The 17622-nt window shown below is 45.9% G+C and overlaps 1 pseudogene; it reads right to left on the reverse strand.

The window, feature by feature from the left end:
• Positions 1-511: 511 nt before the first annotated feature.
• LOC150013617 (translation machinery-associated protein 7 pseudogene) lies at positions 512-893 on the reverse strand (annotated as a pseudogene).
• Between the last annotated feature and the right edge of the window lie 16729 nt (positions 894-17622).

Here is a 17622-nt window from a genome sequence, read left to right on the forward strand (position 1 = left end):
ACAAAATGGTAAATTTTTAAAGTATATTTTACTGATTGTGTTATTACAGTAGTTTCAATCTTTTTCCCTGTGCTCCCCTCTGCCTAGTATTCCCCTTCCCTCCAGCAATCCCACACCCCCGTAGTTCATGTCCATGGGTCGTGCATATAAGTTCTTTGGCTTCACCCTTTCCTAGATTATTCTTAACTTCCCCTGTCTATTTTGTACCAACCAATTATGCTTCTTAGTCCCTGCGCCATTTCCCCATTTTTCTCCCTTCCCCCTCCCAGTTGATAATGCTCCAAATGATCCCCATACCTATGATTCTGTTCCTATTTGGTTTGCTTAGTTGGATTTTGTTCTTATTTATTTAGTTAGTTAGTTAGTTAGCTATTTCAAATGAGTTGGTTTAATTCCAGGTGGTACAGAGTTCTGGATGGAAAAAAGACTGAAGAACACATGTCAACAGGATTCTGGGCTAGGCTTACTCTGCCCTCACAACTAAGGTTGAAATGGCAGAGTGCGAAGAACTAAAGAGATGAGCCACTGCATGACTATCATCATTATTATTTTTTACAAAAGTTTATTCTTAAATGTACAACAGGCTCCAAAACAGTTCATTCTAGCTATAGGTGGCAAGAGATGTTATGATAGGGAATCCAGATGTTAAACCAGGAATGGAATTCAGGATCACCATTGCCCGAGGCACAAGGAACAGCTGACTTTTTTCCAGATTTCTTAATTCCACCTGTGGCCAGGGGGCCCTTCCCCACGGCCTTCGCTTTTAGCTTCTCAAGTTTCTTCTGCTCCTCTTTTTGCTTCTACTTGAATGCCTTTTCTTCCTCGTCCATCTCCTTGGCCTGCTTCTTGGGTTGCTTCAGGGGCTTCTTCTTGCCACCCTCATGGCCAGACATGGCGGCTGCCACTTCTGTTCTTATTTTTTAGATTCAGTTGTTGATAGGTATGAGTTTGTTGTCATTTTAATGTTCATAATTTTAATCTTCTTTTTCTTAAGTGAGTCCCTTTGACATTTCATATAATAATAGCTTGGTGATGATGAGCGCCTTTAGCTTTACCTTGTCTGGGAAGCACTTTATCTGCCCTTCCATTCTAAATGATAACTTTGCTGGGTAGAGTAACCTTGGTTGTAGATCCTTGCTTTTTGTCACCTTGAAAACTTCTTGCCAGCCCCTTCTTGCCTGCAAAGTTTTTTTTCTGAAAAATCAGCTGACAGTCTTATAGGCACCCCTTTGTAGGTAACTCTCTGCTTCTCTCTTGCTGTTTTTAAGATTCTCTCTTTATCTTTCACCTTTGGCATTTTAATTATAATATGTCTTGGTGCGGTCCTCTTTTCTTAAAGCTCTGCACACCCTAGAGCTCTGTCTCAGCTGCTCAGCTCTGCCTTTGGAGCCAGAAAGCAGCCGTAAATGACATGTCAACTAAAGGTAGCTCTCAGGTTGTATAAAAGCAGGCAGCTGGTCCAGGCGGCCCTCGGCGGGCAGTAGTTTGTGAACCCCTGGTCTTGACTCAGCTTGCATTTCTTGCCCCACCTCAAGCTTCTCCGGGTCCTTCAGTATGAATGGTTGTTTCTCCACATGCAGGCCCTTTTATTTCCAGAATCTGTACCACCTCCCTGTTCTTTCTGCCTGGTTATCTTTCTTTTCCCTTCCCAAACATAATCCACATTCTTCAAGCCTCCAATTCATCACCTCTTCCTTGGTACCTCACCCCGCTGCCAAGAAGTGACTTTCCACACATACTGTATCTATGAGTCTTATCTCCAGTTCCAGACTCTAAGCTACCTATAAACAAAACAATATCCCCTAGTTACATTCATCCTTCAATTAATTCCCCTCCACAGACCTCTGAGGTTATTATCCCTAATTTACAAACATGGGAATTGTATCTTAAAGAGGGCTGTTCATCTGATAGAGGTCACCCAGTGACTACAGACAGAACAAGGACTATGCCTCGTACATCAGGCACAGCCTACACTCTTGACCCTGATGTGTCACTGCCTGAGAGGAGACCTCACAGCTTCCAAATTGCAGACTGCACAGTGCCTCAAAATAGGAGCACTCACTGTGTGTTTGTTCAAATGAATGATGAAGCTATGAAGCCCCAGGGATTCATAGTAGACAAAGACCCCAAACATGGGAGAGATGGAAAATGACAGCTGGCGACCTGACTTTAAGAGAAGACAGTGAAAACAAAGCCAAGGATGGAAAACATCAACCCAAGTAACTCACAAAGCACAGAGGTCTTGTGCCATTTCGTGCAGGGTCTCGTCGTCATTGACGACACCATGTGTGATGGCACCATGCTGTACAGGGTGATCTTAGTGGCAATGCAGATCTCCTCCCAAAACAGTAGTCGGTGGTCTGCTTAAAAATCAGGGACCTGTGTGATCAGTTTAGATGGATATCCCAGCCAGTGATCTTCCTTTTTAATTTTCTGCAGTTGAATAGTTTAGCCCTTATTTATCTAACTGTCACTACTCTGAAGAGTCACCTATTCCCTGAGGATAATGGGGACCCAGCAGTTTTTCCGTATCATAATCCTGTTGCGGGGAAGCCTCTGATGTATCTGCTCCTCTGTATCTTCGTACGTGGCTGGGAATAGTGTGCCTGTTCTCTGTGAATCCACATGTGTGTATTCAATACAAATCAACTGTCATTTACTCAATTATGACTGTACGTAATGCCCTGTGCTGCGTGCTGCTGGTGTGGGACTGGTGGTAAGATAGCGGTTTCGCTTGCAAACTCTGGGGTTTACAGTCTGGGAGAAAGTCAGATGCTGACAGAGCTCAAGAGCTGGAAGACCAGTTTCATCACAAAGAAAAAGGACATACCATGGAGCAAGAAAAAAATAAATAATCTCCCCCATAAAAATATATATATATATATATATATCTTGGGTTTTCCCCTATGTTTTTAGTTCCCTTGATCATGCCTTCCTTGTTCTCTACATCTCTGAACTTGAGGCAGGAGACTTTGATTTCTAACCTCAGTCCAATGCAGTCTTGGAGTCTCCCGGTATTTGCTTCGGTTCCTACTAGGCTTGTCCAAGTTTTTCCTCTTGCTCCAGGCTGGCCATCTTCGCTATGGAATCTGGCCTTGGCGCATGTTTATTTCTGGATTTGCCGCTCTGGCCTTGACACTAGTAGTTTAGCTGATACCCTCCCAGGTGAAGAGAAACAATAGCCACCATTGTAGGCAGATATCACATATCACTAATCCCATATTCACTCCTTTGGTAAATATTTAGTGAGCAGCTACTCAGTGCCAGGCATGGGGCCACGTACTGGGGCAGAAAGATAATGATAACCCACGTGTCAGAGGTGATTGCTATTGATACAAACAGTTGGCACTACATAAGTTCTATGATCCATCAAACACATGCTCCTAGAAGTTCCTCTCTGTGCCAGGTGCCAGGGTTTGGGGGATGAAAAAGACAAAGTCCTTCCTTCATGGAGCAAAAGCCATTGCAGTGGCCTGGGGCAGTGGTAAGTCTGCTTATAAATATTCAATCCAGTCCTTCTACATCCACGCACATGGTAGACCTGCTCTTCCTCACCTTCTTGAAGTCTGGCAGGGTGATGGGACTCCCCTTAGCCAGTGAAACGTGTGTCACCCTCAGCTAAAAGCCTTTAAATGATGGGTCCTATTCTGAGGATACGGGCAGGTAGGACTGTGGGCAACTGGCATTACCTGTCTGTGTCTCGATTTCCTAATCACCAAAATGGGCATAGTATTTATCTCAGAGGACTGTTGGGAGGATTTAAAGATATAGTAGAGGTCACACAATTAGCACTGCATTATTTATAACATCAGGACTCTAGGTCACAAATAACACACACAAAAAAAAATCTTAAAATACCTTAAGCTAAAAACCATGGGAATAAATTAGTTTATACAGTAGTTTCTCTCTATCACAGTTCACTTATTGCAGCCTCACTGTATCAGGGGGTTTTAAAAAATATTATATTTAATTATTTATCGCGGATTTTTCGCTATATCGCGGGATTTTGCAGTACTGTACAGTAAATACTAAAATAAATGTAAGGTTCCTACTTCGCGGATTTTCACCTAACACGGGGGCGTCTAGAACATAATACCTGCGGTAAGTGAGGGATCACTGTATACCTGGGGAGTCTGAGGGACAGAGCTGACTTTCAGAATGGCTGGATCCAAGGAAAATATGTCCTTAGGTCTCTCTTTTTCTCTCATCCCAGCTTGGCTCTTGCCGGCTTTGGTCTTAAACAGGTGTGTTCCACAGGTGGGGCGAGAGCTCTGCGCAGCTGCGCGCTAACAGGACTGACTGCACAGCAGGAAGAGGTTTTCTCTAATGTCTACATCAGGGCTCCGCCCCCACGCCCATCTCCGTGCACACGTGGGGAGGGAGGAATGGACGTGGAGCACTCTTTTAGGTTTTTCTAGTCTCCTTGGCAGGGACACATAATCTACGGCTTCCTCAGATTTACGTGGTGGGGAGGAGGGAAGGTCTGTTCCCCAAAGGCAGTAGTGCTCCACAGAAACAGCTGAGACACGTACACTATGCTGATGGCTCTGGGAAGAAGGAATAGTGTAGCAAAGGGGGTGTCTTGTAGCATGGGAGGGAAAAAGCAGAAAAAGAAATCTGTTCTTGCTAGAGCCTAAGGTGATCTGGGGGTGTGTACTTGTCTGCACATGTGTGTGCATATATGTGTATGAGGGGATGTACGTGTGCTTATGTGTGTATGGGTAATGTGCATGTGCATGTGGGCATATGCATTTGTGTGTGTGCGTGTGTGCACACATGTGTTGAGGCATGCATATACAGGTGTGTGTTTTTTCATGTGTGTGCATGACATTCACGTGTGTTTGTGTGTGGGTGTATGTGGGTGGGTGTGGAGGGTGGGTGTTGGCAGCTGACAAGGCTGGACAGACAAGCTACAGTCGGAGGATTCAGTGGCAGTTCCTGCAGGGCTGAGTCTTACGCCATGAGGCTGGCGATAGAAAAGCCTTTCTGGGATTCTGAAACATTCCAAGCCCACCAGCATCATGGTGGCTTAGAGGTCACTATAATCCAGAGAATTAAAAACAGCCAAGGGCACAGAGAACGTGGGGTGCAGGGACCGCATAGTTCAGATGCCCCCTGGGGCTGGTCCACTTTCCCACGGGCTCCACGGCCCTGGGACCTATTTTAGATGGCGACGCAAGGTTTCCAACAGCACCTGACTCACTGGTTTTAGTCCTTGTTCCATTTCATTAAAAGTGTCCGTGGGTGGCCCACAACTCATGCCCTACCGGAAGGTACAAAGGCAGAGAACCACCAGGGAACAGATGCAAGAGAACACTTTGGGCGCCAGTCTTTTTATAGCTCTGAGAGGATGCGGCCCAAAGAACACGAGGCTCCGGAGCACCCACATGTGCGCGCACACACACACACACACACACAATGGTCACTGCATGAAGCAGGAGGCCCTTTGACCGAGAGTGGGACAGAAGAAAGGAGGTGAGTATGGGAGCCCAGCAGACGTGGATTACATCTCAGCTCCTACACCAGTCTGGCTGCGTGGTCCCACGGAATTCACGTCACCCTTTTGAGCTTCACCTTCTTCATCTATACAGTGGGGCTGTCAGCGCCTTTTCCTCAGGATTCCTGTGAGGATGAAGTGAGAACAGCGCCTCTGAGGCACAGATTAGGATCCCCAGTGACTGCTTGGAGTTCGGGCATGTTAACTCCCATCCCACTAGTCAAGCTTAACTCCCAGTCCCCTCTGAAAAGTGTTTCCTTCCACAAAATCTACCCAAGGCCTTCCCTGGGCAGGTGGAGTTCCCCACTCTAGAATAGTTCATCCTTATTCAACAGTCCTTTGAGTCTCCTCTCAGCCACTAACCTTAGGAAGTGACTGTTCCTTCAAGTGTCATTCCTGTCTTCTGTTAGATGAGAAGGTTTGGGTTAAATCAGGGGCATCAGACATGTGATTTAGGGCCCATGTGCTTTGTTTGTCTGCTCAGGGTTTTGTAACATTTGAGTGTTGAAACTTGTAGGTCTAGCATACACTCTACTCTACCAGTGACCCCAGGCCTCACCATTCCCTCATGTCTCCCATCTGTCTCCTATCCTGTGTGTGGATCTGACCCTCTGAACTCTGGAGTAAATTATCTCAATGACTTTTCTAGCCCAGAAGTTCTCGATCCAGTGGTCCTCCTATCTCCCAAACAAATCAGTACTAGCCTCATGCCCACTTCCATCATGGCCTCTTATCCTAGAATGTAATATTTTCCCCTCTTCCACTTCTCCCAGATCCTACTCATCTCCGACAGCTTTCATCTTCCCGGACTAACTCATTCTCTGTTTCCTGAGAAACTTCTCTGAGGCCAACCTTAAGTTACAGTGTTCAGAGGATGCAAACAGCAAATACATGCTTTAGGAAGCTTTCTTTAATGAACCCTATCTCAGGCTTATCAATTAATAGTTATCCTCCTATCATCCTCACTGTCTGTACATCATACCATGTGTGTGCCAGACACTGTCTTAACCCACGTACCTACAGGTGCTCATATGATCAACAGCCCTCCAAGGAAGGAAGGTGCTGCTTTTTACAAATGAGGCAGTGGCGTTTCAAAGAGGTGGAATGACTTGCCCAAGGACACACAGCGAGTAAGCAGACAAGCTGCCATCTGAAATCAGGTTCATTTGAACCCAAGTCACTGTTTTCTTTGTTTGTCTGTTTTTTGTTTCAGCATATACAATGTAGTAGTAATATCAAAAATTAAATAATATTGCAGATTAAGAAAGAGAATACAGGAAACTGCATTTGCTTTTCACCCAGAAGCAGCAAGGGCGCAGCCCTGAGATTTAAAAAAAAAAAAAGAAAGAAAGAAAGAAAAAAAGAAAGAAAATTCCTCCTCCTCCTCCTTGGCTTGGCGCTGGCATTGGAGGGGTGGGGGAAAGGGGCAAGATTTAATTTGTACCGATCTGCAAATATTTTCTTCTTAAGTGTCCATTTTCACCAGACATAAATTGGACTGAATTGCCTTTATCTGCCGGAACTGGAAAACTCGTCTTTATAAATTGATCCCTTAACTCTGCCATCCTCCTGAAACAATTAGCTGCTCCCTGACAGCTCCCATCTCTCCGGTCACCAGCCACTGGGTCACCGAGAGCAAGGCTGCTTTCAAAGGAGGCCCGCTTCTCTGTACGCCTCAGTTCCACTTCTCTGCCTTCATTCACTCCTGAGTCCTTCCCTTCCTGCCTCCGGTCCTCACCTCCCGAAACAGCGCTCAGTTCTGCCGCGTCCTCCGCAGCCTCGCCGCTCTGCCCTGGCTCAGGCCCTCGACCTTCCAGGCTGCGATCTGGCTTCCCAAATGCTCTCCCCACTTTCCCTCCAACCTGTGCTCGTCCAATCTTCACACTGTAACCAGAGTGACCTGCCCCAGGTGGAAGGAAGAAGAAGTCTCTGTTCTGAACTCGAGGTGGGGAAAGGCTCCAAGCCCGACTTAAGATGAGACAGTAACATATCCGCTTCTCCTCTTGGCGTCGGGAAAGATACCGACAAACATTAACAGCTATCGTTTACGTCACCCTGACTGTACGCACTCTGGCGAAAGCAGCCTGCATGGGGACTTCCCCAGCTCACCTCCTGGCTCCACCACCAGGACTGGATGTCTTTTGTTGGCTCCTTCAGATCGTTTTCTACCTTTCTCTAGCTGGCTCTGGGCCCTGGGAGCTGATTTCTGGGGTCTCGTTGGGGTTGATTTCAGACAACACCTTGTGGGAGAGGGAGGACAGGGTAATCGCTCTCCCCGCTCCAGCCCAGTTCACTCCCCACCCAGCCAAGACCACAGTCCCTTTAGGGAAGCCCTCTCCTAGGGCACAGCTACTCTCTCCAAGTTCTGGCACCCACTCCCGCCCTTGCCCCATAGCCCATGGGGTGATTCACTGCTACCTTCCCCGCCCACCCCTTTATTAACAGGCCCTGCTTTCACCCTCTTTGGTTACTCCATTTGAGGGAGTCATCTGTTTCCTGCTACCCTCTGTCTTCCAGAATGGGGGAACTGGGGAGGTGCTGGTCACGGGAAGCAAACCTGCAGTCCGAAGAGGACTAAATCCCGGAGATCTGATGCCCAGCAAAGGGATGAGAGACAACAGCACTGTATTATTTACATCAAAGGTGCTGAGAGAACAGATGTTAAATGTTCTCACCACAAAAAAAAAGGGAAGGATAATTATGTGAGGCACAAGAGGGGTTAGTTATACGGATGCACACGGTCAACAACGCATTGTACACCTTAAACTTATGCAATGTTATATGTCAGTTATACTCAGACAGACAGATACAGATGCACACATACATACATACACACATAGAACGTGATCCTGGTGAGTGGCTCCCCTGCTGAGCCTGCATCTTCCTCCTCACCTGCCAGAGGAAGATGAAAGCAGCAGGATGATGAAAAGAAAAAGGATGAACTGCATGGTTCTTGTGAGAAATAAATGAGGAAAGGCATTTCAACAGTGTCTGGCCTCCAGAAAACACTCCAAAATATTAGTGGTTCTTTATATCATTACATGATCGGTGGTACAGTGTTCTCTCAATTTTATAAGCAAAGACATTCTAATAGAAGTCAAGTGACCAGCAAAGTCATCCTGCACCTACTAGGGCCAGAATTCAAATCCAGGGCCCTCTGACTCCAGAGACTGAATGCTATCCGATGCAGTAAAGCATTGAATGGGAAACCCTGAGAGTCTCCCGAGAGGCTAAGATGGCACCCGCCTGCCCTGGAGCCTCAGCCTTAGAGAAGACCTGTGCTCTCTGCGAGGACCCACAATGCTCCTGGATCATCGCCCTGTGGATGCTGAGCTGGGGAGGGGGGGCCTCCTTGACCCCTGCAGGCAATCAGCTTAGCTCATGAAGCGTGAGATTTAATTACCCTTATCTAAGCTTAAATAACTGTAAATGTTATTGTTGGTCACACGAATGATCTCGCCCTTTGAAAACACGCAGCCGTTTCCCTGACTTTGTGCTTTCCACACACAGGGAAACAATGCTGTTAAGGGCACAGCCCTGCTCCACTCTTTGGACCCCTGGGTTGTGCAGACGGTGTGTGTGACATGTTGGAGGGCCCAATATGAGGTCCCCCAAATTCCTGTTTCTCAGCTATCAGCAAAGAAAGGCAGTTGGCTTAGTGGCTGCCACCAGGGGAGAGAGGAAAAGCGAGCTGACGTCCATAATTCCCCACTAGGTGGCTGGGAGATGCTGGGAAACTTGCTTAACCTCTCTGGCCTTCTTTCCCGCTACATGTCCTCGGCCTTTGTGTTAGCGGTTTCTGGTAAAAAGTGGAAACTTTGGAGACAGGCACATGGCAAAATGGGAAAGGCTGGGACAAGAGTTTGAACTCACCCGGGAACAAGGGCTGGGAGGAACTCCAGGGGCCATGTAGCCATGTGGCTCATACACAGGCTTTAGAACTAGACATACTTGGGTGCAGGTCCCAACACAACCGGTAGTTAACTACATGCAAAAAGCAGGTTGCCTCTCTTCTCCAAGTCTCTGTTTTTTCTCTAGTTAAATAAGAACGATGGCACCACTCCACAGGGGTGTTGAGAACGTGATGGATAGAGTACAGGAAGATAGAGAGATGTAAAGCACTAGAAAAAATAAACACTTAATAAATGGGAAAAATTACTGTTTTGTTATTATTATTTATGACCATCACAAGAATATATAAATAGGCAAGAACCTTGGTATCCAAGATGATGATGAAGATACATAATAGAAATAGTTATTATTAGTTACCATTACTAATACAGTAACTAGCATTTTTAATCAACTATTATGTGACAACCCTGTGCTAAGTACATTAAATACATTACCTCAAAAAATCTTTACCACCATCCTTGGAATAGATACTACTATTTTATTACTGTCCCCATTTGACAGATGAGAAAACTGAGGCTCAGAGAAGTTAATTGATTTGCCCAAGGTTGCTCAGTTAATGAATGGCTGGCACTAGAACTGGTTCCATTTGAACTGGGAGCCCATATTCTTCATGAAGGACAATGGAGAGTACATGGTAACAGATGAGACAAGACAGACAATGTGGAGAGAACCAGAAGGAGCCACAGGGAAGTGTGGCACCAAGGAGTAAGGCTCATGAGAGCAACCAAGAAGTTCTTGGTGGTTCCTAGGAAGAGGGTAGGGGAAAAGGAGGACTGTCACCCCTGTAGGCCCAGCCAAACACATCCTGAAGACTGGGGCCGGAAGCCAGCACTCAAGTCATTATCGTCACAGTTTCAAACGGCAGGGCCCTTTGGGGTTTCTGAGTCAGGAAGTTAGGCAACCAGAGCCAGACAGACTTGAGTCTCAGATCTGCCGCTTACTTGCTGTGAACAGCAATCATACTCTTGTCTTTTCTGTGCCTTAGTTTCCCAATATGTATAAGGTATCAGTGGACATGTGAGTGACAGCAGATGGCATAAATGCCACCCCTCCCCACGTATGCACTCCCTGCAGAGATCACTAATGGAGTCTTTCCATTGCGCTGTAACTGCAGAATTCTTGGAGGGCTCCAGAGACGGCCTCGGCCAATCAATCGGGGAAGGCACCAGACGAAACTGGATGGACAAAAAGTCTTCGTCCACGTCTGATGCTCTGTCGTTCTGATCATTTGTTGACTGATTGTGCTTTCCTTGTCTTGTTGACCTTAGAGATGGTCAAGCTATTTTCAAATGAAGCACAGCAGTGAGCAATTATAAATTTTAAAGCCAAAAAAGATCTTGAAGTTTGTCTCATCTAGTTGTTTTCAAACTGCACTCTTTAGACTTCTGGGGCTCTTTGCAAGTAGCTCAGGGGCTGTTTCAGAGAGAAACTCCAAGGCCCCCATCACTCTCCACATAAGGGAATTTTCATTTTTTTTCTGTATGTATTATGATGCCTAATAAAACTTTATTTTACTCATTTATTTATCCAATGGGTATTGATTCAGAAAAAAGTCCTTTATTCCCCACATTGAGAGAGAGACAGAGAGAGAGAGAAAGAGAGAGAGAGAGAGAGAGAGGAAGGAAGGGAGAGAGAGAGAGGGAGAGAGAATAAACGAACTTAAAAACCGCTGATCTCATCCACTTTACAGATAGAAAGCCTGAGCTCCAAGCATTGAGCAGGACTGGGCCAAGACCTAAGGAAAGTTAGCAAAGCTGAGTTGAACACATCTCCCCTAACCCTCAGCCCCACTTAAAGCTCTTTTCACAGCACCCAATTTCTCTGTCCACGACACGGTTCAACAATAAGCGGACAGAGGGAACTCAGACTCCTTTGGCGAGAACTGACCAGGGGCTAAATTCAAAGCCGAATGTTGATGTTGAGAACACCAATCCATCTTGCCTTCCAGGGAAACCCCAAGCCAGAAGGGCAGCATTCAATCTGTATGAAGGTCCAGCCAAAATATAAACAGGAAGCCTGGGACATGTGTGCAGATCTCAGAAGGCAAGGGTGTAAGCCCCCAGCTGTATAGACGGAGTCTACCCCCCTGGGCCATTTTATGGTTGTTGCAAATCGACTTGGACCCACCTGCTTCCTGACTCTCCTGGATTCCCACCGGTCTTTTTACTGGCTTGCATTTCAGCTTCTATTCAAACCTGAGATGCTTCCAGAGGGTTATGGCACATCTGGCATCTACTGAAAGGGCAGTTCTGACCCCTGTGGACCGATTCTTCTTCCTCTCAAGGTCCAGGCACTCCTTTCTCATTCATACAATAATTCATCCTCTCTCGATGGCCCAAACACCATGCTGAACCCTACGGAGGCTCTGACAGGTAACAACTCTCAACTCCAAGAAGCAACTGTTTTATTGAGCAGCTGAGGTCCGTGAAGGGGAGGTGGCTTCTCTCCTTGACCCCAACATGGTCCTGAGAGCTACCTCCTGAAGGTCACAAGGCACACCTGTTCTGTCAAAAGCTCCTGAATCACAGAGAATCACTAAAAGAGAAAAACCAGTCCATGCTCATGCAGGATAACTGCACTGTACAGGAGGGTATTGCCCAAGGAGGGCAGGGCCTCTCCAGGGCTTCGTGTGCATCAGAACCTAAGCCTCCCAGCAGGGAAACATGAGATTGCGGCAGTGCTAATAAATGTGATGGCTGGGGACTTATCCCCAAAAGGCAGTCTCGGATGCTTAGGTGCAGCCAGCTCGTTCTCACCTCGAGCCTGGAACACTCACACTCACCCACCCACCAGCCCAGCCCACACTCCACCCCATTCTTTTCTTGGCTCGTTCTTCATCCCTCAGCTAAAATGTCACTTCCTCAAGGATGTGCTCCAAAGATCCACAGCTAAGTGTTCTCCCATGTAGTTTTCTTTCATAGCACCCTGTACTTTTACTTCAAGACAGTGATCAAAATTTGAATTATTTTATATAGTTATGGATTGAGTCAATGCATGACTCTGCCACCGACTAGAAAATTATTTGTTGTCTGAGTGGGTCAGAAGCGGTGTAACCAGTCCTAGAACGCACCCAAAGGGTATACTGGATTCTCAATGACATAATGAAGGCGGAAATTATTTTAGCTTGCTGCATTTTAAGAGATTTTGTTGATATCGGAATGAACACCACCTGTTCATCTCAAAAGAGGACATTTTGGTCAATTCATGTGTAAATCAAGATCACAATAACATCAACTACAAAAAGTTTTCTACTGATGTTAATGTTGCAGACTGCTTTGTTGGTCGACAGTCCAACCCGTCTCCACAAAAAGCACCAGAAGCAGGCACGTTGTTGCAGGAGGCAGGAAGAATGGTCTTCCTAGAGCAGCCTTGGCTCCATTTCCAGGTGTTTGTCCTCATTCGCTCTATCCAGGCACTGTTTTTTTCCTGGTGACTCTTTGCCTCTTGGGACACACACCACCCATCTATGGGCCCTGGGAAACAGTCTAGATAGAGCTGAGCCCTCCAAAAATATCAGACTCCGGATCCTCCTGTGACCAGTACATGTCAATGAGGGAACAATCAGGAAGTCTAAGTTAAAGGAGGTCCAGGTTATTACCAAGAGTCCTTATTAAATAAGAAAGAAAACATCGATGGAGAGATGCCTATAAAAAGAGTACAAAGTGAACATGATGCTGACCAAAGTGGACTCCTGAAGAGTTCCCCTACGTATGTGGGGAGCCCTCTCCCAGTCCTGTGAAAAGTCCACTCAACAGGGAGGATGGTGATAATACCAGAATTACGTAACCATGTACCAATCATTCTACTAAATCTCTTCCGTAATCCACCTCATTTAATTTTCTCAACACCTCTACAAGTAAGATATGATGATCCCATTTCCTGATGAAAGAATGAGATTTCAGAAAGGAGAAGTGATGCAGCTGGGAAGCCTTGGAACTGAGGTTAGAATTCAACTTTACCCAATTCCAAGACACATTCATTCAGTTATGCCACAAACATCTATTTATTGAGCATCTACTATATGGCTAGATTGCCATTCTAGGCCTTAGGATTATACTATATAAAACAGAAGATAGAAATTTCTGTCTTTATAGAACTCATGTCCCGTGACTGGTGACAGAGTCCATGAATCTATATGGCTTCCATGTTACTAAAAAGTGAGTTAGAGAGAGAGAACTGAAGTACCTGGGCTCCTGGGTTCAATTTTAAATTTCCTGCGCACCCTACCCATCTCTAACATGGGGCATACACGCCAAAAGCAGGAGGATTTAACCACAGAATTTCAGACACAAGACCTCTGATCTCATCTTGGGCTTTTTGAAGTCACAGTCAGTTGGATCAGGCTTTTTTCTTTTTTTCTTTTTCTTTTTCTTTTCGTTTCTTTTTTCCAGTCTTCTCAGACTTTGAGGTATTTGCATTTTAGGCATGTCCAGAGACATGCCACAGTCTGCGTATTTCAAGCGTGTCCTCTAACACACTCACCTATCCCTGTGCTTTCTCAGAGCAGAAAGGAAGGATTCTTGATGCCCAGGACAGCCCTAGCCACCTGCTCTCCGACTTACTGCCCCCATGATCCTGCTCGGCCCTTCAGCAATGGATGAACTATTGCAGTTTGACTTCACTCTGTGACGTCAGCAAGTAAAGCTCCTCACTGAGCCTCTGAGTCCGCAGCTATAAAGTGAGCAAGCCAGGCTTAAAGTTCATTTAACGCCTTCTGAGCACTAAGAGTCTAAAGTCACATAAAGGAGCATGGACAGGCAGCTTGGGCAGCCTGAATAGAGTGAATCGAGTTTCCTGCCCTGCCCCCTTCCTTTTGCTCCCTGTTTTCCTCTGTACACACCCCTCCCTCCCTGCCCATTCCCATCAACTCAGGGCTCACCATATGCTGCTTTGTTTATGCTGAGAACCGCTCCTGAGGTGGTAGATCTAACCCTCTGCTCTCGTGCTGCCTATTTTTACCCACAGTGCAGCTGGCTGCGTGGGAGGCAGGCACCGGCAGCCCCAGTTCTGCCCAGCAACGGCCTCCTGGCCAACGCAGGTCAGCCTGAATGTGTTCCCCGGGGTCTGTAGCTCCATCCTCGCAGGGTTTTCTGCAGCCGATAGAATTGTGTGTCAAGAGCAGGATGAAGGGGAAACAAAGAAAGAAGGGAGAGAGACAGAGAGAGACAGGAAGGAAAGAAGGGCAGAGGGAGGGGAGGAAGGGAGGGAGACCTCATGAGCACCCACTATGCCTAAGTTCTGTGCTATGTATTTTAAACATAATTCACTCATTTGTTGAACAAATATTTATGAGACTTGATTGTGCATCAGATACTATGATAGGCACTAGAGATATAATGGTGGATAAAAGTAGATACATCCCTGCCCTCATAGTGAGGGAGACCAATAGTATCATTTAATCCTCACAACTAAATTAGGAAGCTTAAATCCCCATTTTATAGACAGGAAAACTGAGGTTCGGAGAGGTTAAGGGTCACCTGCTCTTTATGCCACACTATGCCATGTTCCTCTTCCTTTACTTCTGTCTTCATGTAAAATATGTTTTGGAGAATACAAAGCAATGGCTTTTCCATTGTTTTTGATTCATGGTGCATTGTCGTTTCCTAGCTATGGGAGCCGCGTGTTGCAGAGATCCTGAGGAAGGACACTTGCTCGTGAAAGTAATGACGTTCTCCTCCCCTATTTAGAGTGTCAATTTAGATGTTTAAAAAATAAAACAGCAGTCTTCCGATTCTGTTTAGAAAGGAAAAGGATTTCTAAATTCCTAAAGCCTCCATGAGATATCTAGAACTTAGCCAGGCCAATATTCACATCAAGTTATATTCTGTCATATGTAAAAAACAACCAAACAAACAAACAAACCTACCTTGGGATATGACATAATTCAAATTTCCATCACACGAGAGGAGGAAGGGGAAAGTGTTTGCCAAGAGGCAGAGCTTTGGAAGGGATATGACAGAGGCAGAAGGGAGGCGTGGGTCATTGAGAATTGGAGCCCCACCTACCCCTAGGGGCCACAGGCCAAAGAAAGTTCAGGGAGAGGGCATAACAGTAAAACCCCCATTAGAAGCCCCATTTATGACTTCCTCACACAGTGCACCGAGGTGCCAGGGGGCAAGAACCCAGGCCTGCCCGACTAAATGTCACCGACTCCCGATGGCCTACATGTGACTACCTCATACAGAAGCTCCGAGGTCAACAGCCAAAGCCATCCCAGGCCCTGAGGTCCTGAGGGACCTAGTCATGTCACTGGGGATTGAGGCAAGTGCCCAGAAACAAGTAGAACAAAACTCCTGACCCAGCAAGACTCGAGGCCAGCTGGTGGGTTCGAATCTTCTCTCTGTCACCACAAGGACAACCCTCACCTTGCCACTGTGTTGGGAAGGAGAACTGGGAAGGGAGGGAAACATTGAAAAACAGAACATGCACCTGAAAGAAGCTGGATTTAAAGCAGGGAGACCCATATCCTTTCTCTTTATTATTTTTTAAGTCAAATGTTCACAGAGGCTAGAGAGGTAGGAAATTTAAAGAGTAGTTAATGAGACACTTTTTGAATTTCTTAAAAACATTTGAGTCTTGTCTTATAAATTATTTGCCCAGGATATTTGTTTTGATTCTCTGAAAATCTCTGAGAGGAAGGAGGTGAAGTCAGATTTAAAGATCCAGATTTGGGGCTCTCTGCCTGTTCGCTTCCAGGTTCTCTCAGCGTCTCACTGACCTTGTGCTGTCTTTATTTCCTCCAAGAAAGCCAGAGTTGGGAGAGAACTGAATGCCTTAGGCAATACTCCACACACACCCCTGCATGTTGGCAAGGTGAAATCCGCACTAGGGAGCGCCCTGCCCACAGTGACAAGGCCCGAAGTGGACGTTCCTGTAGGTTCCCCGGTTCCCTGGCTCCGCACCCAGCACTCTGTCAGCCCAAGCAGAGCGCCCTGCCTGTGTCCATCTCTGGTTTTCTCACATGTGCAACACTTTGTTTTTATTTATCTCCTTTATTTTGGTCCAGACTTTTTTAAAATTTTTGACTAGGTGACTGCTAAGGAACCCTCTAAGCGAAAGAGTCTGTGACTCATGCTCAGTCTTCTTGGCTCTTCTTGAACCACCCGATTTAAAGTGAGTAAACACTCTGCTTAGTTTGCTTTAGCAGCTGACTCCCAGGGACAGAATTAAACCTGAAGGGCGGGCTAAGTGTCATTTTGATGAAATCGTTGTCAAAGCCCCTGCCTGGTGCATTTCTGACACAGTCGTTGAGCGATGTCCCTGTCCAAGGCGCTGCTACACCACCCGCATTGTCTACCTTGGGATTCTTGGCGACATTACCCTGTCCCTCAAAAAGCTTGCCTCGGTTCTCTGCCAACCTCCAAGATTCCAAGAATAATCAAACTTTACAATTCCAGATCCATTAATTTAGTCTTTTTGATCATTTAACCAAGGTTTTGAAAGTTTTGGCAAGCAGGCCTGGGAAGAAGACCAGTTAGGTACCTTAAACGAAACAACATCTCTGGACCAATATAACATGGCAGTTGAGTGGCATGAAGGTCAAGGCTTATGGTCGGATTCAGATACCCATTCATATGAAACCACTGGGATAATTACAAAATCATTCTCATCTATTTCCTTTTAAAGGATCTCGGAGGAGCTATACCATATTGAGTTGGGTTGGCCTAGTTTGCGTTGTGGTATAGACCTGAGAATTAAGAACTCTCTTCATCATTAAATTATAATTGAGATTTTGGTCATTTCCAACTGTTTCTTCTTAGTGTTTCTAAATAAATGAAACCTCCACTGAGCTTGCTCCGCAAAAGCACCATGGAGTGGTTCAGGCAAGAGCTCAGAAGATCTGGATTCTTATCACAGTACTTCCTATCTTCCTCAGTGACACAGCCTAGGTAATTAACCTCATCAACTCTCTCATTCCGAAAATAAAGACACTATTGTAGGTTGGATTGACCTCATTAGGCTTTGAGTGATAGAATGAAATCATTCAATCAACCTGTCAATGAGTGTAGACACTGAAATCCTACAGTGCACAAGGCCCTTTGGGGCTACAGAAGGGCATCATTCATTCATTCAATGAATATTAATAGTACATCTCCTAAGTCCTGAGCGCCAAGGTAAGCACTCAGGATACGGTGAAGAAATCAAGACAGACACGGTACCTGTGCTCATTGACTTTATATTCCAGTGAAGTAACTTTACAATTCACAAGAAAG

The sequence above is a fragment of the Furipterus horrens genome, unplaced genomic scaffold (assembly GCF_987537825.1).
Source record: "Furipterus horrens unplaced genomic scaffold, mFurHor1.1.pri manual_scaffold_4, whole genome shotgun sequence".
In the NCBI taxonomy this organism is placed as follows: Eukaryota; Metazoa; Chordata; class Mammalia; order Chiroptera; family Furipteridae; genus Furipterus; species Furipterus horrens.